General features: G+C 53.0%; 1 long non-coding RNA gene and 1 pseudogene across 1 annotated transcript in view; one reads left to right on the top strand and one right to left on the bottom strand.

Annotated features, from left to right (window-relative positions):
* LOC146421181 (uncharacterized) overlaps positions 1 to 20987 on the bottom strand; it is a 66711-nt gene extending 45724 nt beyond the window's left edge. The window contains exons 1-2 of the long non-coding RNA XR_014848784.1: positions 20786 to 20987; positions 20621 to 20730 (exon numbers count right to left, since the gene is read on the bottom strand). This is a non-coding gene — a long non-coding RNA (uncharacterized LOC146421181). The remainder of the gene's footprint in view (positions 1 to 20620; positions 20731 to 20785) is intronic.
* LOC146421182 (uncharacterized) lies at positions 18273 to 19363 on the top strand (annotated as a pseudogene).
* Positions 20988 to 23618: the final 2631 nt, after the last annotated feature.

The following is a 23618-nucleotide window of genomic DNA, read 5'->3' as shown; positions in this document are numbered from 1 at the left end:
GAGGGACCTTGAAGCCCATCCAGTGCCACCCCCTGCCATGGGCAGGGACACCTTCCACTATCCCAGGCTGCTCCAAGCCCCAGTGTCCAACCTGGCCTTGGACACTTGCAGGGATCCAGGGGCAGCCACAGCTTCTCTGGGCACCCTGTGCCAGGGCCTCCCCACCCTCCCAGGGAACAAGTCCTTCCCAAGAGCCCATCCAAGCCCTCCGAAATGGGAGTATTCACCAGCACTTCCTCTTGCAATTTCCCAGTTTCAAATGGAGCTGTGTGAACATTTCAGCCTTTTTTGAAAATTGTATTCCAACAGCTCATCTCTGGACTTCTTTCCTTTGCCTCCTGAACTGTGAGAGTTCTCCTCTGTTTTACTCTGCATTAAAAAAGGGACAAATGGAATTCTCAACTCTGCTGGAAGGAAAACCTTTTTCCCAATGAGCCCAGTATTTGCACACCACAGTTCTTGACCCTAAACTTGGGCTTGCACATGTTCCATGGGCAAGAGCCTCTGCATTTTTCAGTGGGGCCTCTATCCTGATTTGAGAAGGGAATTCTCTGCTGAGTGTGCAATGATCAGCATTAATAGACACCAAAAAAATTATTTTTTGGACAGAAAAAGGATTTTTTAGAACAGTTTCCACAAGCATTTCTACCTTCTAATTATTTACAAACAAATTTCAGCCTGCAGCGATGCCTTCTAGAACTTTACAGCTGTGCATGATGTGCAAACCCAGTTTTTTAAAGCTATGGCACATGCACTGATTGCTTTTGCAGTCCCTGATGTGTCCCTGCGAGAGGCTGTGTGACAGCTCTGTCACCGCCTTCTTTGCACACTGCTGTCCCAGCCGGTTCCAGCCGGTTTGCAGCTGGTTCTGAGCCCCCTCTAGCCCGCCGCTGTCCTGGGGCCGCTGGGGAGTGGCCCGTGGGGACAGCAGCGCCTTGCAGGCTCCTTTGTGACGTGTGGCTGCGTGTGCCCAGAGCCCATTGTGACACCTGGGGACACGGCGTGAGCGGGAGGCTATAAAAGGGCACCGAGAGCCCGGGGGTGCTACTGCCAGGAGAGAGAGCTCCTCTGTCAGGAGACAGCATCTCCCGCAGTAGCGAAGTGTCACAGTGTGAAGGAGATGGCGACAAGCGAGAAGAGCACCGTGGGCGTCCAGCCCAAGAAGAAGTGGCTGCGATTCCCTGGGAGGCAGAAGGTGAGGGATGCGCTCGGGCTTGGGGCCAGGCTTGCGGGCACGGAGGGAGCTGCTGTGCCAGGGGGCCGTTTGCACCGCAGAGGGCCAGCTGGTCCTCATCCTTCTCCTGCTCCGTGCAGCTGTCCAACTGCGAGTCACGGGCAGCCCCGCAGGAAGCTGAGGAGCACCGTGACTCCTGTGCTGCCTCTGTGGCGCAGGCGGCAGCAGCAGAGAGCCGGGCAGCCCCGCACAGCCCCAGGGGCCGCGGCCAGGCTCTGCTGCGCTCGCTGCGGCGCGGCTCCCGTGCCATCCTGAGCGGGATGGCGGCTGTGATCCGGCGACGCGGCCAGCAGCCGGGGACACGGCGGCCCCCGCATCAGGGCACGGGGACAGGGACGGCAGCAGCAGCCCCCGCACTGGGGCCGGAGAGCCGGGCAGCTGCCCCGCACAGCCCCTGCTGCCCACCCAGCCCGGAGCCCGGCCAGCTGGAAGCTCTGGGTGGGCAGGGGGCAGGGGCAGCAGCGGGGGCTGTGCTGACAGAACCAGGGATTGATGAGAAGTCCTGTGTCATCCTGGAGGAAGACTGGGAAGTGGAGAGCCTCCAAGAGCTGTCTGAAGAGGAACAGGACATAGACCCAAGCTGGAGAAGTGGAGAAAAGAGACCTCCTTTGAGGCCAAGAGAGGCATGGGCAGAGCACGGGAAGCTTCAGCTGTGCACAGCCACAGGCCAAGGCCCAGCTCTGCCCAGCAGAGCCCCTCACAGCGGGGAAAAGACCTCAACCCCAGACTTGATTCAGGAGCTCTGCCCCCCCAGGCCCTCTCCCAGCCAGCTGGAAGGTCTCGGACAGTGGGCTGGGTCAGCAGCAGGGACAGTCCTGGAGGAGCTACAGAGCAAGGACAGGGGCTGCTCCAGGGATCTCCAAGGTGGCAGTAGTGTGGAGGAAGACATCCCAGTGTCCTGTTCATATGATCCAAAACCACTGGAACATTGCAGTGGCTCAGGACAACTCCTAGAGCTTTCTTCCCCAAATGCAGATCAATCAGACTCCAGTGGGGAAGAGAACAGTGACCAGGAGTCGTCACAGGAGAACACGAACAAAATCAGTGTCTACCATATATGGGTCAAGCCCTTCTACCCAGCGCTCATGTTTGACCCCTTTGAGCTGCTGGCAGAAGAGGCAGACACTGACCTGCCCAGCACACCTCGTGCCCAGGCAGCTCATGGGGACACCCAGCCAGAAGCTGCAGCTCTGGGCAGAGCTCCTGAGGATGAGGAGCACCACGTGCATCCCACTGCCAAGGCACGAGAGGTGGCAAAGACAGCAGCTTCTGCTGCCTCTGTGGTGCAGACAGCAGCAGCAGAGAGCCGGGCAGCCCCGCACAGCCCCAGGGGCCGCAGCCAGGCTCTGCTGCGCTCGCTGCGGCGCGGCTCCCGTGCCATCCTGAGCGGGATGGCGGCTGTGATCCGGCGACGCGGCCAGCAGCCGGGGACACGGCGGCCCCCGCATCAGGGCACGGGGACAGGGACGGCAGCAGCAGCCCCCGCACTGGGGCCGGAGAGCCGGGCAGCTGCCCGGCACAGCCCCTGCTGCCCCCCCAGCCCGGAGCCCGGCCAGCTGGAAGCTCTGGGTGGGCAGGGGGCAGGGGCAGCAGCGGGGGCTGTGCTGACAGCACCAGGGATTGATGAGAAGTCCTGTGTCATCCTGGAGGAAGACTGGGAAGTGGAACACAAATGAGATCCAAGCTGGAGAAGTGGAGAAGAGAGGCCACCTGTGAGGCCCTGTGAAGGATGGGCAGAGCATGGGAACCTTCATCCAGGAACAGCCACAGGCCAAGGCCCAGCTCTGCCCAGCAGAGCCCCTCACAGCAGGGAAAAGGCCTCAACTCCATACCCAGTTATGCACCAGTGCCCCCAAGCCCCTTGCCCAGCCAGCTGGAAGATCTCCCTGGGCAGGGGGCAGGGGCAGGGGCAGAGCCATGCCTGTCAGGGGCACCAGCTGAGGAGTGGTCCAGCTCAAACAAGCTCAGGTCTGTGTGCAGTTTGCCAGGGCTGTCCACAGCCTGGGCAGAGATCACACAGCTGAGCTGGAGCACTGAGGAGGAGAGAGCCTCAGGGTCCCTCCCAGCTGAGGCATGGCCTGAAGATGCAGAGCTTAGCAGGAGGACTGAGGAAGAGAGTGGCTCAGGCTCCTTGCCATGTTGGTCGTGGGCTGAAGACACAGCTGAGCTGGAGCAGTGAGGCAGAGAGTGGCTCAGGGTCTCTCCCATTAGAGGCCTGGGCCGAAGACAGAGACCTGAGTGGGAATGCTGACGAGGACAGTGGCTCTGTGTCCCTCCCAAGTGACTTGTGGCCGGAATGCAGCCACCCAGCCTGGAGGATAGAGGATGACAGACAGTGCCTCAGGGTCCCTCCTATGGGACATTCCAGATGGCACTTGGGGACAGCAATTCCTAGAGTGGCACAGGTGATTGAGCATCTGCAAGGCCTGCACTCAGCTGTGGCTGTGGCTGTCCCCGAGTGGCAGCTGTCCCACTTCAGGAGGGTGCTCAGGGCATTTGGGAGCCTCAGACACCTCATTCCAGTGCTCCAGTCAGAGGAGCCATCCCACCATGGCTCTGTTGGAATGCCAGTGGTGTAACACCCACAGAGGCATGAGCACTGGAATGAGCTCTGGAACGCTCTGTCCTTGCTCTCCTTTGCTCCATGTGTGTTTGTGCACAGCCCCTGAGCCAGGCCCTGCAGAAAGTGGATGTGTTGGCTGGAGGATCTGCAGTGCCTTTGCATTGTCCCAGGCATCCCTCACAGCTCTTGGCATGCAACTGGCAGGCTTGGGATGGAGAGGTTCCCTTCCCCAAAAAATCTGGTTCAAAGGCACCTTCACCACTCTGGCAAGGCCCCAAACAAAGAACCTGCTTCTCCTTCTTTGTGACATGGAGGTGACCAGGAAACAAGACGTGCCAAAGCAAGTGCCAAAGCAAGTCAGGGTTCTGGTCTGAGTAACCAAACCCTGACATTGGCAGTGACATTTTCAATGATCTGGACAAGACCATTGAAGGCACCCTCAGTCATTCTGCAGATGCCACCAAGTTGGGTGGCAATGTCCATCTGCTGCAAGGCCAGGAGGCTCAAGACTGAGGTGCCATTGTACTTGCTACCTCAAGAATTTGAGGAGCAAAAGTAAGAGAATTTATTAGACTTAAATTCTGTAGGTTAAAATAGGGCTAGATGTTAGTAGAGCTCTCTTCTAGAATTAGGGATAATTGGATAAAGGCCCTCTCATGCCCTCTTTTCCTGTTTAATTAAGAAACAAAAATTAATTATTAATAAAAATAATTAACTTACAAACTAACTAAATTCAATAAAATTAAACCATAATAACTATACTAACAAAATTAATTAATTAAACAAGGTAAAGAGTTCTGAAGCTTTAAACTAGACATTAGTTGGGAAAGAAAACTGCTAGGGAGGTCTTTTTTTTATGATAGATAATATTATTTAGCATTTGGCCTGGAAGATGTTCCTCTGGAATATGTTCCTCAGGCAGTTGAGCTGTAGCTCTTGCTCAGTTAGAACAGGTTCCATAAGATGCTTTAATTAAAATAAAATGATGGAATTGACAAATCAGAAGAGCTTGTTGTTTTCATTGTGCTGTAGCCATTGATTTGGGGCAAACTGCTGAAGGCTGAAGCCTTTTGGTCTCTGGGGCGTTGCAGTGTGTGCTGTGTGGGGCAGAGGAGAAAGGCGCTGCCTGGGGCGGGAGGGATGCAGGGACACCAAGTGGTTGTGACTTGTGCCACAAGGCCTTGGTCTGATGCAAAAGCTCCTTTTCTTGCGTCCACTTCTCCTCCTAGAGAGCTGCCCTGGTGCAGAGATCATTCTGTAGGATCTCTGCAGGGAGGAGAGCTCTCAGCCATGCCAAGGAGATTTTCCAGAACTCTCTGTTCTGCAGGCCAGCAGCTGCCAGGCTGTTTTGTGGAACTCATTGTGAGGCACACGGGGATTTTCCTGCCAGGACATTGGATCCCACTGGCTGTGTCAGGTGCCTGCAGAGGAGCTGCAGCACTCAAATGCATTTGCAAATGCAGCTTTTGCAGCCTGGCTGAAACTCTCCTGAGACAAGGAGCCTGAGAGGACACGTGCTTGGCCACATGCATTGTGCAGCTGAAAGCTCCAGGATGCCACAATGTGCCACGCTGGACACTGCCTGGCATTGGTGACACGGGGGGAACCAGGGCGTGGTGAGCAACATGACTCACTCCCTGGCTTGTGAAGAACAACTATTTATCAATTAACAGCCAAAGAACGGAAGTGTTAAGCTTGTTATTTCTCGTGCCAAGGCAGAGAAAACAGCACACTCGATGCTGGGCGCTCTCCCTCGCACATCCCAAAGGGCAGAGGACCAAGGGCAAAGCACTGGGTCACTCTTATACCCTCGCTTATTACACCCCATTGGTCCATTTGGGATCCTTCGTCTCATTGGCTCGTTTGTCCAAACGTGATTGGCTCATTTCTGTGGTGCATTCCTGTCCAATCACGGTCTAGGTCTCTCCTGGTTGGTTCTCGTCTGGTCCAATCCATGTTCTTGATGACATCACCCTCTTCTGTTGGGATATTCTAGAAACATCTTCCTTTATATGGGTGCTTTCATGCACATTCATTTAATGGGTGTGTTTAAATGTTACACTTAGTACAGCATCTTGCCGCCTAGTAACTCCAACATAAGTAATATAAAGAACTTAACTTTATAATTAACCTTATGAACTCATTAACATATTATTAACTCATGGGTATAATTAACTTCAGTGAACTGAAACTCATTTATAGCAGTCCCCCCTCTCATCCTTTGATCAGGCTTTTGCCTGCATCAAGGAAAAGTCACACCAGATGATGAGCCCTTAGTTCCCATACAAACTTCTCAGTTTCTGGTATTTTTCATCTATTTCTTTAGCAGTTTCATCGATTCCCTCTTCCCAATTCTCTTTCATTACCATCAATTTTTCTTGGGTCATCTTTTCTAGGGTGTTTTGGGTAATACTTGTTATCATCCATATCATACAGGGGATTACACATGGGAGAAAAATAATACTTGTTAAAGCACACAGACCAATAAACACTGTTCTTTTTATCCACCCTCCATTAAAGAAATTTTCCCACCAATTTGCTTTAAAAAGGGGAATCCACTTTTGGATGGGCACATGTGCTAGTTGGCAGATGTTATGAGTGATATTCTTAATAATTTCCCCATGGTCATCAATGTCCATGCAACATTCGGGTGAGTTAAATTTTCCACACACTCCACCCTCTTCCGCCAGGAGGTAATCTAGGGCTAGTCTATTCTGATTTATCGCCATCCTCATTTGTTTTTGCTGTGCTGTTATAAGGTCTATTGCCAGGGTGGTTTGATTTGTTATGATTTTGAGGACTGCTGGTAATCTGATAATGCGGTTCAACATATAAATAGGGGTTCTATACCCCCAAGAACCATCTTGGGCCCAAGTGGCCCATAAGTACTGATGATTCTGTCCTCTTCTGAGTTCCCCCTATTAAATCTCTTTTTTGTCATTCTAGTTAATCATAAAGTAGGACTCCCAACTCTCGTCCTTGAATCCAGGGTAATAGAAAGAAAGAAGGTCTAATCACTCCTAATGCACAACTTCCTGACCAATTTTGAGGTAAGGTAGCAGAAGCAGTATCCCCAGGTGACCAGAATAAACCTTTTGGAGCTTCCCAAAAGTTGTAATCTTCCCTTTTTATCTCTTCCCAAAATTTTGAAATTCCTGGGACATCTAGGAATGGATTTACTTATTTTGTGATACATTCATACAATCCTTTGTGATTTATGTACACACACCCCATCTTTCCTCCTTCTCTGGACCAGTACAGGTTAGGGGCTTTCGGTATCCACCGGGTATGGCTGCCATCTGTAACTAGGTAACATTTGCACGATAATTGGCCAACCTCTGTGCCATGCTTTGGTCCTTTTCTCCATACACACTCTTTACCAATGGTTTTGGCTCGTAATTTCCATTGTCCCCATCGACTTCTTGCAGCTAATACATCTCTTTCCATTTTCATCCACTTTAACACATCTCATGCCCTTAAACTTATACCCTCTCATGGCCACATTTTGGTCATCTTGGTACCTCCACAAATCCAGCAACTGGACACATTAAATTCTTTGCTTATTCTCTCTACCATGTCCAGAAATAGATTTTTCCCATATGGTATCATGCCTTCTTCTTCAACATCCCACACTCCTTTTTTTAGCTCTTTCTATGTGATTCAGTCTTCCACATTTCTACTTTTTGTCAAGCCTCCCTCTGGATCATGCTCGAAACAAATCCATTCTTCTTTTACAGGGCATTCTCCACCCAATTCTTGTTTGCAATTCCCTGTGTTTTCGGTTAGCCAATATGTTTTCCCTTCTTCTTCTCAAGTTCGTAATTCAGGAAGATTGATACACTCGGTGTTCAGACATGTATGTATCCTTACAAGTGACTTTGTAACATGCCCTGCATACAAGGGATAATAGCACTTGTCACAGCTTCCCAGGAGGTGGATACTCAATACCCAAGCTAGCCACAGGGGTCTGGCACAGGATACCCTCCCAGCCCTCACACCTATGGGGGCTCCTCCCAAGGTGGGGATGGTTCGTCTGGCAAAGGCAGAGCCTGACGCAGTCTTGCCCCCTCCATGCTTTCTCTTTACCTGGGTGTTGTATCTTCCTTCAGGACTCATCTTCTCCTTTTCCTGAAACCAGGTTCTTCACAATTGTTTAGGGTCTAATTGTCCAGATACATGGGGAATGCTCTACACTTTTCACTTTTGGTGGCACTTAAGAAAAACACCAGAACCGTGAAATTATTATAATTAACAAGATAAACTGGGAACTTTGGAACAATTGACTCAACTCATAGTGGTTAATTCTTATAATAGAATCTCACAAGCAGCTGTTAAGCATAGAAACTTGATATAGGTCAGTGGTGGTCACAGGGTGGTCAATTCCTTAGGTCTTTTCCACAGGGTCAGCTTCAGACCTCCTGTCTGTCCAGTGACTGACCACTCAGTGGGAGCTGGAACTGGCCCTTTCACTCGGGTGATGTGACTCCAACCCCTCTCTTTGGTTTGGACCGTGGTGTTCGTCCTAAGAACCTGAAAAGGACCTTTATATTTAGTAGTTAGCGGTGTATCCCTCCAGACTTTGATTAAAACCCAGTCACCCGGCTCAATTTTATGGATCTTAAAGTCTATGGGTGTAATTTGGGGCAGATATCCTTGCTTCCTTAGATCTTCCAGAGTGATGGCAATTGTCTGAATAAAATTTTTGGTGATATTCTCTCCTTCAGCATATCCACCTGTGCTAAAAGGGGTAGTCAAATAAGGTAGCCTGAACATAGCCTCATAGGGGGAAACTCCCAAGTCAGCCCGTGGTCTGGCTCTAATCCTTAACAGGGCTAGCGGAATGCATTTTAACCAATTCATTTGTGTCTCTTCCATTAATTTTGTTATGGTGTTCTTAAGTGTTTGATTCACCTGCTCAACTTTCCCTGAGCTCTGGGGATGCCATGGTGTATGAAGATGCCACTTTACCCCAAAGTTTCCATTGTCTGGTGTAAAACCTTTGAGGTGAAATGAGGACCTGGGTCTGAGTCAGTGGTATTGAGCACCTCATACCTAGGCATGCCATTCAGCATCAGAGACACCTTTGCCTTGCTTGTCCCCACCTGCCATCACTGCCTGCAGTGTTCTGCTCTTGCTGTAGCCTGGGGACACTTTCTCAGTAGTGTCTGGTAGTGGAACCCATTTAAACTGCAAGGAACTTCAGTGTTTCCATATCACTTTGAGTTCTTGAGAATTTTTTTCACACACTCCAAGGGACTGAGTCTGATGCAAACAGCAACAAAGCCCCACGAGGGTCATTCCAGTCCCTGTGCTGTTGCTGTGCTGCTGAGCTGGGCTGGGCTCCTGGCACAGAGGAGCTCCTGGCAAGCGGCAGCGCTGCAGAGAGACAGCTCTGCCCAGGAGCAGCTCCTGTGCACAGCCCAGCAGGGCTGGGGCACTGCCAGGCCATCTCAGGGACACCAGCAGGGCACACCCAGAGCTCACAGGTGCTCAGCATTGGCAGAGGCTGTGCCATGGCCCAGAGGGGGCTGTGTCATAGCCATGGGCACCTCTGGGGCTGTGTCAGAGAGCCTCAGAGCAGCTGTGATGTCAGAAAGGAGCTGTGTGACATCACAGACTGGGTTGTGTGAGGTCATGGAGCAGCTATGGCATCATAGAGGGGACTGTGTGACATTACAGAGCAGGCTGTGACATCACAGTGCAGTGATGTTCCATCACAGATCTCACTGTGACATCAGAGAGTTTGTTGTGTGAGGGCACAGATTGGGCTATCAAATCACAGAGTTGGGTGTGTGAGGTCATGGAGCAGCTATGGCATCATAGAGGGGACTGTGTGACATCACAGAGCGGGCTGTGACATCACAGTGTGGCTGCATGACATCCCAGGTAGGCTGTGAGATCACGGATGGCTTTGTCATTACAGAGTGCATTGAGACATCACAGAGCAGGCTGCAACATCACAGACTGGGCTGTGAAACCACAGGTTGGTTGTGTGACATCATAGAGCAGGCTGTGACACAGAGTGGGTCGTGACATCACAAAGGGGGCTGTGCGGTTGCCAAGAAGACTCTGCCATCATGGAGGGTGGCTCTGTCTGACATCAGAGAGCAGAAACTGACATCACAATTTGGCTTTGTGACATCATGAAGCAGGCTGTGCGATGTCATAGAGAAGGCTGTGAAATCACAGACTGGGTTTTGATATCACAGGGTGGCTGTGTGACATCAGTGGGTAGCTGTATGACATCACTGGGGAAGTCACTCTGCCCCAGCCCCCCTCACAGTTCCCCCAGACAAGTCCAACGCTGCTCATGCACAGCAGGGTCCCCTGTCCCCCCAGGTCCCCCCTGACCCCAGTGCCACAGCCTCCCCCAGAGGATGTTCCACGAGATCGACACCCAGAGCCTGACACAGGAACAGGGGGGACAGGGCCCTGGGGGGTGGGACAGGGGGACAGGGACCCCCCAGCAGTGTCCCTGTGTCCCCCAGGGCGAGAGCCTGGCCCAGGGCTCCTTCACCCTGTTACAAATGAGGACTTGAGAGCAATTAAAAATCCCCAGCAAGGGATCAGCAAACACCGGATTTAATATTAAGTATGACAGCACAGCAACCTTCCATGGCAAGAGTCACTCTGCTTCTGACTGCACAGTTCAGGCACACCAGGGGAAAAAAGCAACAAGAGAACCAAAGAAAATCCAGGCAATGAACTGAGAACTCTGTGTGTGTGTCTATGTGTGTGTGTGTGTGTGTGTGACACAAAAGGACAGTGAGGGCAAGGATAAAAGGAATACGGTCTAAAAACTTAACAGCCCTCAGACTTAACAGAAGTTGACTTCTACCTTAACCTGAACTTATACCTTAAACTTAACAACTTAGCAAAACAACAACCCCTAGCAGCATTTCACTTAGCTCATACCTTATGACTGAACCTCACTTACAGGCCTAACTCACTCAGATATCCAAGGCACTTCAACACCTCCCAGAGCAGCATTTCTCCCCCATTTCCAGAGCACAGGCACACGTGTGTGCACACAGACAGCAAGAGGCAGTGCCAGGGAGCTGTCAGAAATTGCCCTGGAGGGCAGGGAAATGCTCACTGTGGATGCTTTTGCATCTCCCCAGCAGGCGAAGGGTTGAGCCTGGAGGAGTGGGGGGATCGGCCCAGGGTCCCTCGTTGTTCGGGGATGCCCCGAGTGCAGCAAACGGGAGAGTTCCCGGCTCGGAGAGGCCCCACTCAGAGGAAGCTCACTGCTCCAGGAGAGCTCCAAGGGGCCCCTTTTGGAGCCCTGTTGATAGGGCCCCAAGAGATGGGCTTTAGTCACAGCAATGTTCCATCCTGGCTGCACTTTGCATCAACAGCTTTCTCTGACACTGTGAGAACAGGGATGTTGTGCCACTGAGGGAAGAAAACAGTTCCCAAGGCTGCTCCTAAAGAAAGCAGGAGCTGGTTGGACAGCAGCAGTGCCTGGGAGCAGACAGTGTTTGTGATCAGCTGCAGAGGAGCTGAGCCCAGGGGCTGTTGGCCAAGGCTGAGGCCAAACGAGCATTTCTCAGATCCAAGGGCAGCCTGAGAAGGGGAGGGAGGAATGCACCACCCCAGGGCCCCATGGAACTAAGGAGACCATTGTGACACTGTGGGGCCTTGTGGGACCGAGGGACCATTGTGACACTGCTGAGCCTCATGGAATCATGGAGACCACTGTGACATTGCAGGGCCTCATGGAACCAAGGGGACCATAGTGACTGTGTGTGGCTCCATGGAACCAAGGGACCATTGTGACACTGCAGGGCTTGTGGAACCAAGGGGCAATTTGACACTGCTGGGCCTCATGGAAGCAAAGGGGCCATTGTGACCCTACAGGACCTCATCAAACCAAGAGGCCACTGGGATACTGCAGCACCTTATAGAACCAAGATTCCATTGTGACACTGCAGAACCACAGGAGACCATTGTGACACTGTGAGACCCTGTGGAGCCAAAGGTCCATTGTGACATTGCAAGGCTTCATGGAACCATGGAGAGACCATTAAGAAACATCACAGCCTCATGAAACCAAGGGGACATTGTGACAGTACAGGGCCGCATGGAGCCAATGAGACCTTAATGACACTGTGGATCCCCATGGAAACAAGACCACCATTGTGAAACAATGAGGTCTTATGGAATGAAGGAACCTTTTTGGCACTGCGGGGCCTCATGAAACCCAGGTGATGTGACAAAGCAGGGCTGCATGGAACCAAAGCTCCATGGTGACACAGAGTGGCCTCATGGAATCAATGCTTAATTGTGACACTGTGGAACCAAAGAACATTGTTACACTGTGAACCCCCATGGGACCAAGGGGCCATTGTGACACTACAGGGTCCCATAAAACCAAGGGAACATGGCACAGGTCTGCCTGGTTTGGCCTCCCGGGGGCCACCTGACTGCCCCAGCCAACCTTGACATGTTGAGAGTCGCTTCTCATCTGCCACTGAAACACTGGGGCTCTCTGCTGTCCTTCCTGTGGAAAAGAACTGTCCTTCTCCTCCAGGCATCCATGGGCAGATTTGGGATTGCACCACCACATTTCCTTCTATCCAGGGATTGTTCCCATAGGAATATTGCCTTGTACTCAGAGTCCACAAACAACTGTAATTCCTTTCAAAGGTCTCATTGAGAGAGTTGTTTGGGGCCTTACACCTGCACTCACCATTCCACAGCCCACATCCCACTGCTCCCAGGAGAGCCACAAGCATCCTGTGAGGCCACAGAGCTCCATTCCCAGGGCATGGGAGTCAGGGCTTGGCTGTCCTGCTTGGCACAGCCCAGGCAGGGCTTTCACAGCCACATTCCACAGTTCATTTCCCACCTGGACCCAGAGGTGCCTCTGCGTTCTGCTTCCCCAGCCCCAGGGATGCTCTCCTTGTCTGCTCATTGCCCCCACAGTCTCTTGGCAGGGATGGCCTCAGTGGTGACTGCTGACATCCTCAGCAACTTGGAGGTTGCTGCTGAATTTTACTTCTCCAGAGGCTTGTTCAGACTTCAAATCTTCAGCAATTCAGTGCTCGAGGGCTCATTAACATTTAAAATACCTCAACAAGGCAAGCCTCTGGCAATAATTTCATGTAAGTTTTCAAACCTTCTGTAATTAATTAAGCAGATTTCAGAAGTTTATTCAAAGTAAATATATTATATTTTGAAGAACAGAGGGAAAAGACTTTTTAGGTCCTGTTTAGGTTTTTTTTCCTGTTAATACATTAATATGCACAATTTCCAATTGATATTGAATCCAAGTATTTCCTAATACAGCCTAAATAGATAAGAAATTCCTTGTCTGCTCCTGGCCTTGCTGTCACCCCCGGCAGCAGCTCTGTGGCCCCTTTGTGCCCCGCTGCCCCAGCCATGGTGCCACAGCCCCCTGTGCAGCCCAGGCCAGGCCAGGAGTATTCCAGGTGGGAACAGCCCCTGTGCCGTGGTGCCCACAGCAGCCCCTGGGGCTCTGTGCCCCCATGGCCTCCCTGCTGGACAGCCTCTCCAAGCTCCTGCACAGCCTGTGGCACCTGTGGGCCTTCCCAGCCAGCCCTGCCCCAGGCTCTGCCAGGCTCGAGGCCAGGAGAGAGGCTGGGCAGGGCTGGCCATTGCCGGGAACAGGCCCTGAGCCCCGCAGCAGGATGGAGCTGGGGCACAGCCAAATTCACCTGCAAACCTGGGCTGAGCAGCCAGGGCTGGCAATGGCTGGGGACAGAGGCTGGGCTGACAAATGTTCTGGGCCCCCTCCCTGCTCTGTCCGTGCCACCAAGGGCACAGAGCAGCATCCTCTCTCAGCCACTTGCCTGTTTTCCATCCCTTCCCCAGGCCCTGGCTCTGCCCCACAAGCCCTGGGCTGAATCCTCCCCCTGCACGCTCACACAGGCTGAGATGGACACTGATGGGTTTCTCTTCCAGCTTCTCTCAGCCCAGCCCAGCTCCCTCCAAGCTCTGCCAGCTGCCCTGAGCTCTCTGCAGCACCAAGGGGCAAACATGGCAGTGCTGATAACCAGGGAGACCATGGCCAGGTGAGGGAGGCATGTGGAAAAGGCTTTGTGCTGTCCCTGCTCAGAGGGGATCCTCAGCACAGCCCTGAACATCTGCACGTAGGAGAAAACAATGAACACAAAACAGCCACAAGTTATCCAAGCACTAATGACCATGAGCCAAAGTTCCCTGAGGCTGGAGTGTGCACATGAGAGCTTGAGGATCTGGGGCACTTCACAGAAGAACTGGCCCAGGGCATTGCCCTGGCACAGGGGCAGGGAAAATGTATTGGCTGTGTGCAGCAGAGCAGTGAGAAAGCCACTGGCCCAGGCAGCTGCTGCCATGTGGGCACAAGCTCTGCTGCCCAGGAGGGTCCCACACTGCAGGGGTTTGCAGATGGAAACAGAGCAGTCGTAGTACATGATGGTGAGGAGATAATACTGTGCTGAAATGAAAAACCAAAAATAACTTGTTGGGCAGCACATCCTACATAGGAGATGTCCCTGGTGTCCCAGAGGAAATTGTGCATGGCTTTGGGGACAGTGGTGCAGATGGAGCCCAGGTCAGTGAGGGCCAGGTTGAGCAGGAAGAAGAACATGGGGGTGTGCAGGTGGTGGCCGCAGGCTACGGCGCTGATGATGAGGCTGTTGGCCAGGAGGGCAGCCAGGGAGATGCCCAGCAAGAGGCAGAAGTGCAGGAGCTGCAGCTACTGCATGTCTGCGAATGCCAGGAGGAGGAACTGGGTCATGGAGCTGCTGTTGGACATTTGCTGTGTCTGGCCATGGGGACCTGTTGATGGAGAAAAGGACAGTGACAAGTTAGGAGAGGCTGCTTTGAGCCAAAGCTGTGCCATTCCCTGCAGACTGTCCGGCTGGGACTTATCCACCCTTGTTCCTTCTCTGGGAAAACCTTCATCCAGGTTCCTGCCTGAGCTCCACTGGTGCTGTCTGAGTGTGCCATGAGCAGCCAGGCCTGTGCGTGGGGCTCTCGAGGAGCCATCCCTGCCCTGCTGCCCTGGGATTGTGGCCATGGGGCAGAGGGACAAGGCTGAATATTCAGGATTTGTCAGGGGAATCCCTCCTAATGCAAAAAGGCTTGGTAGCATTTTCACTCACAGTTCCACAGGATAGCAGGAGGGAGTTTTAAGGAATGTTTTCCTACCCACACATCATTCCTGGTTCTCTGAGGTCAGAAATCCCCAGCATTTCTGCTGTACTCAGAGTTTGACACTGAGAGATGTGAGAGGCAAAGGGATTCCCTGAGGCTCAGGTGAGGGGCTGGATGGGCTTGTTCCCAACTGCCCTGGGTTTGCACCTTTGGCTGCAATCAGAGCACAATCACACTCCCCTGTCACCCTGGGAAGAAAGCAGACCCTGCTGAGAGCAGAGGGATCACTGAATGTCTCACCCTCTCCAAAGGTCTCTCAGCAAGGTCTCAGCCCCTCCTTCTGCCAAGGACACTCACTGTTCCCTTGGCAAACCCAACAGCACTTCCTCACTTGTAGCATCTCTGCACTTCCCCATGGGGCATTCAGGGAACTCTGAGAGGCTCTGGCACAGATTTTCACCCAGGAGGGAAGCTCAGAGCTTGGAAGGACACAGCAAGGAGATCCCCAGGTGTGCTCATGATGGCATCTCAGGGAGGGAGGCTCAGCTCCTTCCCCTTTCCCATGGACTGCTTTGCCCACAGCCCCACAGGTCACAGGGAAGCTTGGACACCCCATTCCCATGGACACAGCTGCCTGGGAGGAATCCCAAGGGCAGTGCCTGCCTCAGCTGCTGCAAACCCCAGAGCCTCCCTGAGAGCACCAGATAACAGTGACAGAATCAGAGGAATGCAGAAACAAGAGAAGATGTTGTGGTGCTGTGCCTGAGAGGGCAGGGCAGGGACAGCCTGGCACTCAGGACAGTGTTCCCTGTCCCCAGCTGTGCACGGCACCTCCCACACACCAACAGTGCCCTCCTGCCCACAGCACTGCTCTGTTCAGCTCCCTCTCCTTCCCTCATCATCTCCCTGTGCTGCACATGTTCCTCCTGAGAGGAGCCTTGTCCCTGTCAGCGCTCACAGAGCCCATCCCACCCTCTGTGCACTCGCCCGGCCCTACAGAAACCTGCCTGTCTGCAGGGCCCTGCCTGGGGGAGGCTCTGTGTGCAGGTGGGCAAGGGCAGCTGGCAAGAGCCCTGCTGGGCCCTGCAAAGGTGCTGCTGCTGCTGTCCATGGGCTGAGCAGTGGCTGAAGGCCCTTGAGGAGGCTCCCAGCAGACACACTGAGCACCCAAAGGTACAGAGCAGGAGTTATTGTTCTTTGTGTCTGCAACCCTCGGCCCGGGAGCATCGCCCCCCGGGACATCCCACAGGTGAGCGGGCAGGGGGAGCTCGGCCCAAATATCTTGGGCGATGCCTGGGGTTCTTTCTGGGAGAGGGGACTTTTTGGACCTTGTAGGACTGCAGCACGTAACCCCAAATATTTTTGTTGGCTGCCCGGTAGGGGTTTTTTTGGGGGGAGGGGCAATGGGGAGGGAGGGGGCGGATTTTTGGATCTTGCAGGACTCCAAATGTGAGTCGCAAATGCCCCTTGGGGAGATATGGGGGAGTCCCCAGCACGTGGGATTTTTAGGGGATCCCAGTGGCGTCTGCTGGGAGGGATGGGATGGGATGGGATGGGATGGGATGGGATGGGATGGGATGGGTGGGATGGGATGGGATGGGATGAGGCCTGGGAAGGGTTGGATGTGGATTGGGGTGTGGGATGAAGTCTGTGGGAGGGGGATGGGTGGGATGGGGCCTGGGATGAGGCAGCCGAAGGTTGGGGGTGATGAAGCCGGGGGGACCCCACTCCTTAGGGGCTTGCGGGGTATCCGGCAGCTGTGAGAGAGATTTGGGGTACCCCTGATCCTTCGAGGGTGGCACTGGCAGCGGGGGGACACGTGGCTCCGGCACCTCTGGACCCCACCTGTGCCCCCCCTCGCCCCCAGCGCCCCCGGGAGCGGAATTTGGGGAGGGGGGAGGTGGGGGGCGCCCAGGCCGGGAGCCCAAATGGAGCAAAATGGGGATTGGGACCCCCAGAGTGGGCAGGAAGGGCCTGGAACCCCCAAAACCAATCACAGGGGAGGGAGGTTGGGATTGAGGGAATGATGGTGCAAGGGCAGAAGAGCAAGGGAAAAGAGGGGGCTGGGACCCCCAAAGAGAGCGGGAGGGGGATGGGACACCCAAATGGAGTCGGGAGGGGTCTGTGGATTGGGAGAAGGATGGGAAAGGGGAGGAGAGGGGAGGGGAGGGAAAGGTGGGGTTGGGATGGAAGCAGGGCAGTTCCATGGGGGTCCAGCCCTGTCCCCCAGCACTGGATCCCTGGAGCAATTCCCTGGGGCTCTGGGGGAGGTTGATCTGCACTGGGAGTCCCCAAGCCTCCTGTCCATCCCTGGGGCTGATCGGGGGGTTCTCCCCACCCAGCAGCCAGTGCTGCAGCAGCCATGGGGCAGAGGAGGGAGGGGAATGGGGTTCTGGGGTGGGAGCAGAGGAGGAGCAGAGGAGGAAGAGGAGGGAGAGAGGAGGAGGAGCAGGAAAAGGAGAAGCAGGAGAACCATGAGATTTCACCACCCACTGTGTCTGCAGCACCCCTGGCTCTGGGATCATTGCCCCCCCTGCATTCCACAGGTCACCAGGGAGGGGGAGCTCACCCCAAAGCTATTGGGGGGTCTCTGGGAGGGTGTTTGTTTCTGAGGGGTGTTTGGAACTCACAGATTCTGGAAGTGAGTGCCAGATATCTTTGCATGCCCCTGGTGGGGATTTTTTGGGCCAGAGGAGATGTTTGGATCTTGCAGGACTTCAAAGCTGAGCCATAAATGCACCTTTGGTGGAATATTGGGGGGTCCATGTGGGAATGGCCTGCTATCAGCAGGACAGGACATCAGTTTTGGGGATCCCTGAGAGAGCTGGGAGGGTGGAACATTGTACTCCCCAAGTGGTGAGAGCAGAGAGGGGCAATACTGGAGCTGGGGGACCCCTGGCAGCCTGGAGGGCTGGGGGAGGCTGGAGATGAGGCAGGGCTGGGACACTGTGACACTGAAAGGGGTGATGGGGAGAGGGGGAAGCCCCGAGTGCCTGGAGTGGGGGGAGCCTGAAGAGGGGGACCCTGGGAGCCCTTGGAGCCAAAGCACAATCAGGAAGAAGGGACCCCTGGGAGCACCAAAACCCCACAGCATCCCTAATTGGGACCCAGGAGAAGGGGGATCCCCAGGACCCATGGGAGCCCCAGCAACTTTGAGAATGGGAAACCCCAGAACCCTAAAGAGAGGAGACTGGAAAGGGGGAACCCTGGGAGGCTTTTTCTGAACTCATTCTTATTTTAGGACGAATTTATAGATACAAAACACCTGGTGACTTTCAGAGATATACTTGGGCAGGAGGAACCCCCAACCCAAGGCACTCACACCTTTTTTTTATCCAAACGAGGATTAGCCAATTCCCCAAACTTAGCCAGATGGAGGAGGAAGCTGCGAGGAAGAGGAAGATGCCCCAGGAGAGCCAGGCAGGTGAGGAGGAAGTCACTGCCCCTTTCCTGCTCTCTTCTCCTCCATCTCCCAGCCCAGCATCGCCCCTGGCTGCAGGACAGCCCTGCTGCTGACTCTGTCCTGCTAGGGATGGATTGGTGGGATCTCCTTCCCCTTCCCTCTGGCATGGAGGCAAATCCCAAATCCTCTCCTTTCCTTCCTTCCCCAGACAATGAGCTGAGGAGAGAGACCAGGGAGGACAAGTCCTTACGGCAGAACCTCATGGAAGAGGCCATTTTGAGCAGCTCCATGACCCAGGAATCCAACCGGGAGGAAAAGCCCCAGAGATGCTGCACAAGGAGAGGCTGCAAACCCAGCCCAGGGTGCTCTGAAGAGCAAAGACCCACCCTGTGCCAGAATGTTGGCAAGAGCTTCAGACAGAGTTCAGAGCGGGAGATTCCTGAGAAGCTTCATGAGACTAAGAAGCCCTACGAGTGTGGGGAATGTGGGAAGAGCTTCAGAAAGATCTCCAAGCTTATGGTCCACCATCGGATCCACACAGGGGAGAAGCCCTATGAGTGTGTGGAATGTGGGAAGAGCTTCAGCCAGAGCTCCACCCTGATCCGTCACAAGAGGATCCATACTGGGGAGAAGCCCTATGAGTGCTTCAAGTGTGGGAAGAGGTTTCACACCAGCACCAATCTCCTCAGTCATTAGCAAATTCACACTGAGGAGAGGCCCTTCCACTGCCCTAAATGCAAGAAGGGCTTCAATCGCAACTCCCACCTCATCAGGCATCGGCGCATCCACACTGGGGAGAGGCCCTATGAGTGTTCTGAGTGTGGGAAGAGGTTTCAGAGCAGCTCAGATCTCCTCAAGCACCAGCGGATTCACACAGAGGAGAGGCCCTTCCGCTGCCCTGAGTGCAGGAAGGGCTTCAAGCTCAACTCCACCCTCATCACCCACCAGCAGATCCACACTGGGGAGAGGCCTTACAAGTGTCCCGAGTGTGGGAAGAGCTTCTCCAGGAGCTCTCACTTGACCAGACACCGACGGATGCACCGGTAAGGGAAGCGCTGCGAGTGCCCTGAGAGGGGGAAGAGCTTCATGCACTGCTCCATATTCATGCCCCATTGTAGGACCCACTCTGGTCCCACACTGCCACTGACTTATTGGTAACCTAACCCTAAACAGAGTCAGGGGAGGCAAATGAGAACTAAAAATAAGCTCTTAATACACTGTTTCTCTGCTCACCCCCTCCCTCTTTCCCACCAATAGCACAGGGGGTTGTGGCTGGCAGGGTATGGGTTTTTTTGGTCAGCCCATGACCAAAATTTCTTCCGCTGTTCAGGGAGAGGAGTCCTCTACTTAGCCATGGGTCCCTCCCACTGGAGACAGTCCTCTGCAAACTTCTTTGCCGTGGGTCCAATCTCCTGAGCAGCAGCCGCTGAAATCTGCTGCCCCATGAGTTCTTGTCCCCACAGGGTTCAGAGCTCTGAGCCCAGGCCAGGCTGTTTCCATCCATTTGTGGTGCTGAGAGGGAGTTTGGCATGCTCTGTGAGAGAGGTTTGGGGTCCTGGCTGGGCTGTGTGGCTTGGAGAGAATTTGGGTGGGTTTAGGGGGAGATGGGAATGGGGTTATGGTGGCTCTTGGGCCCATTGATATTGCAGGGAGTGGTTTGGGAGCATCCTAGGAGGAGCTGTTGGGTGGTTTGAGGGGCCTGGGAGTGGCTGTGGGGCTGGGGGGAGGGTTTTTGAGTGGTCATGACAAACCCAGACCCCCAAAGCTGCCACCATACCCCACCCCCCAAGGTGCTGCTGGGGTTTGGGGGCTCCATGTTGGAGCTCATCCTCCTGGCACTGCAGGAAAAAGTAAAGGGTGTCCACAGGGGTCATGTGTGTCCCCCAGAGCATGTGTGACCCCCCATGCCAGTGTCACCCCCTTTTCCCTCCCCACAGGGCTCCTGACCCAGCTCCTGCTCCCCCAGGAGGGAATTTGGGGAGGGGGCAGAGGGGGTGCACAGCCCCTGCCAGGGGATGACCCTGAGCCAGCGCCCTTTGTTTAGCACCAACTTGGGCTTGGGGCTGCAGGAGGAAGAGGCTGATGGGAAGCAGATCCTGCAGGTGGGACAGTGCTGGGGGTCAGATCAGCAGTGCTGGACTTCTGTGGGGGAACTGTGAGGGTGGGCAGGGTGGAGTAACCTCCCAGTGACCTCACCCAGTCCCCTGTTGCATCACACAGCCACCCTGTGATGTCACAGGCAACTCTATGATGTCACACCTCCCTGTAATTTCATACACCTGCCCTGTGATGTAACAGCCACCCTGTGATGTCACACACCCCGCCTTTGATGTCACTACCCATTCTGTGATATCATAGCCCCATCTGTGATGTCACAGCACCACCCTGCAGTGTCACAGCCCACTCTGTGATGTCCCACAGGCAGCTCTGTGATATCACAGCCCACTCTACCTTGTCCCATCACCATCCTGTGATGTCACACCTGTGATGTCACACAGCCTCCTCTGTGTCACAGCCTGCTCTGTGATGTCACACATTCACTCTATGATGTTGTAGCTGCTCAATGTCCTCACACAACCCATTCTGTGATGTCACACAGCACCTTTCTGACATCACAGCTGCTCTGTGGTTCTATGACACAGCCACAGAGGTGTTACCAACAATTCAGTAAAATAAAAACCTCCTTAACCCCAGTGCAGCACTAAGCAGCAGCATTTTTTATTTGGCCAGATGCACAGGGAATAGCTCCTCCCAAAGCTGTGCATGCTGAGCACAGGAAAGTTCCTGTTTATAGCCTGTACTTTACATACCTATTCAATGACTGTCCCAGAATAATGTATGATAATCTTTCCCCAAAATCATTACCATATTTCCCCCCACCCTTTGCACATCTGTTCTTCTGCCCTGGGGCTCTCTTTGGTGGTCCCTGGTGGTTGGTGACCCAAAGCCATACCTGACCGCCTGGTAGAAGTTGGCACACCTGGGCTGATTGCTTCCTACAGAATAAGCATTGTGTGGTTCCAGGGGCCAGGGGGTTCTGGAGAATAAGCATTGTATGAACCCAGCAGGTGCAAATGATTCTTCATCTGGCAACTTTCCCCCTCTTTGAGGCTTGGGAAGCTTCTCTTCCCTTCAAGCCTTCACAAGCCTCACTCTGCTCTTTTACTCACATCCCGTGAGTTCCTCAGTTGCATTCACAGTTGTGTTCTTTACACAGCTTAAAGCAAGTATCATAATCACAATTATTACTGTGATCCCAATTATACTTTACAAAAGTAAGGCCAACCAAGCAGTCAGAGAAAATCCAAGTCCTTTAAATATTTTATTTAACCAGTTACTTTCTAATCTTCCCCTTAATTCCCTGCTGAATGCAGCAACCAATTTTATCCTCTCTACCTGATCATCCAATTCAGCATCACATTTGGAATGTGCACACAACAAGTGTGTTGTTTCAATTCAAGTATCCACATACTCCACGTAACAGCAAAAGATCTAATGCCAGTTTGTTCTGTAAGGTCATTTTAGTTGTGGCTTGCAATTGTGCATTTATTTCAGTAAACCCCAACTGAGTTGCATTCACTAAAGTTCCCATTTGCAGTCCAATGCTGTGTGTTTGGTCTGTTCCTAAAGGCAGATCTTTGAGGAGTAAAGATGGATTCCAAAATCCATCCCACTGCAGTTCCCATGCTGGGATGTTTCCAAGTTTCATCCCCTTTAACCTTTCCCCACAGCTGGGTTCCCAGGGGTGACTCCTTCCACAAGGGACATAACCTTAAAACCCCAAGTGTCCATTGTGCTCTTGATTCCCCCAAGGGCAAATGTGTGCCCCAAATTCCATCACTTCCCACCCATCCTGAGTGAACTAATGATTTTACCATGTCCTGCTGACAGTCTGTGTCTCGCCAAGCTGAACTGTTTGTTAGGTGAGACCTAACAGGTGTCATTAAGAAAGGCAGAATAATTTCTACAGACACATCCCACCCTCAGAGCCTGGGCCACAGCCATGAGCCACTGTACCTCAGGATTCCAAACAGTTCAAGTGTCTATCCAAATGCAATTCCACTTTTCCTTTGCCCTGGGATCCTTTGGCCTTGGCCTTATTAAATCAGGGTATTTTATACCCACCTGTAAGGGGTCCTCTGGGAGGCCTGGGCTCCCTTCCCAGTCCAGACACCACTGAACTGGCTGGATATATTCCCACTGTCCTGTCTGAGGGCTATTCCATACTTCTGGAATTTGACATCCCCAAGGGGTATCAGTGCAATCTGTCAGCCAATAGATATTTCCTGAGGTGATTTCCAGGTCCAGTTTTGAGATATTACAATTCTCAACAGTATCGTTCTGATCTGTAAGAATTCCTTTGTGAGGAATATTCTCCTTCCATCCCTTTCCATTTGCCCTGGGTGCTATTTCCTTCCCACACGTGTTCCCAGATTTTTGTCAAAGCACTGACTAAAGCTCCCCACGGAATTGGATTTTCTGCAGAAGTTTCTTGGTACATTTTACTAATTTGTCACATCAAATTCTCATTCATCCTTTCCACTTTCCCACTCACCTGTGGTCATCAAGGGCTGTGTCAGTCCCTTTTTATACCCAGGGTTTTGCTCAGCTGTTGCACCACATCTGCTACAAAATGAAGGCTTCTCTCTGAAGACAAACCAAGTTGCCCCCAAATCTTGGTATGATTGATTAAGCATAATTTTTACCACTTCCCTGGATTTATTGGTGAGACAGGGAAAGACCTCTGGCCATTCAGAAAATTTGTCCACCAATACTAAAAGATACTGATTCCAAATTTGTCTGGGTAATTCACAGAAATTGATTCCCAATAACTTCCAGGTGAATTTCCCTGTTTAACTGTTCCAGGAGGTGGCCTTTTCCTGTTTATGGGATTGTTTTTAAATAAATTGAACAATTCACTGTTATAGATTTTGCAGTTTTAGTCATTCCCACACCAAGCACAGAATTTCAGAGATTAGACAGAGGTGAGCTCCAGGCACTGAGGGTCTCCCTGGCACCTGGGGAGTCATTGGAGAGAAAAGCTCTGAGTGGCCAAAGGCTGCTTGGGCTGGGGGAAGTTGGGACACTCTGTCCATCAGATGTGGGACACCCCAAGATGCTTATAAGCACCTAAACTGGGGTTACAATCCCCACTCAGGCACCGGTGGTGCCACGAGGCCAATTATAAAGCTGCTGCCTTGTGAGGATAGTGTTGTCCCTGTACAAGCTTAGCTATTTGTCATGAGGCTTCCTCTGTTGGGAGGCTGTAGGAAAAGTTTAGGGGAAAAGTCCTATCCCGGGTGGCCAGTGTAAAG

The sequence above is a fragment of the Lichenostomus cassidix genome, unplaced genomic scaffold, assembly GCF_008360975.1.
Source record: "Lichenostomus cassidix isolate B80296 unplaced genomic scaffold, HeHo_3.0 HiC_scaffold_43, whole genome shotgun sequence".
NCBI lineage: Eukaryota > Metazoa > Chordata > Aves > Passeriformes > Meliphagidae > Lichenostomus > Lichenostomus cassidix.
Note: the sequence above shows the minus strand (reverse complement) of the source record. Positions and strands in the feature narration are given on the sequence as shown.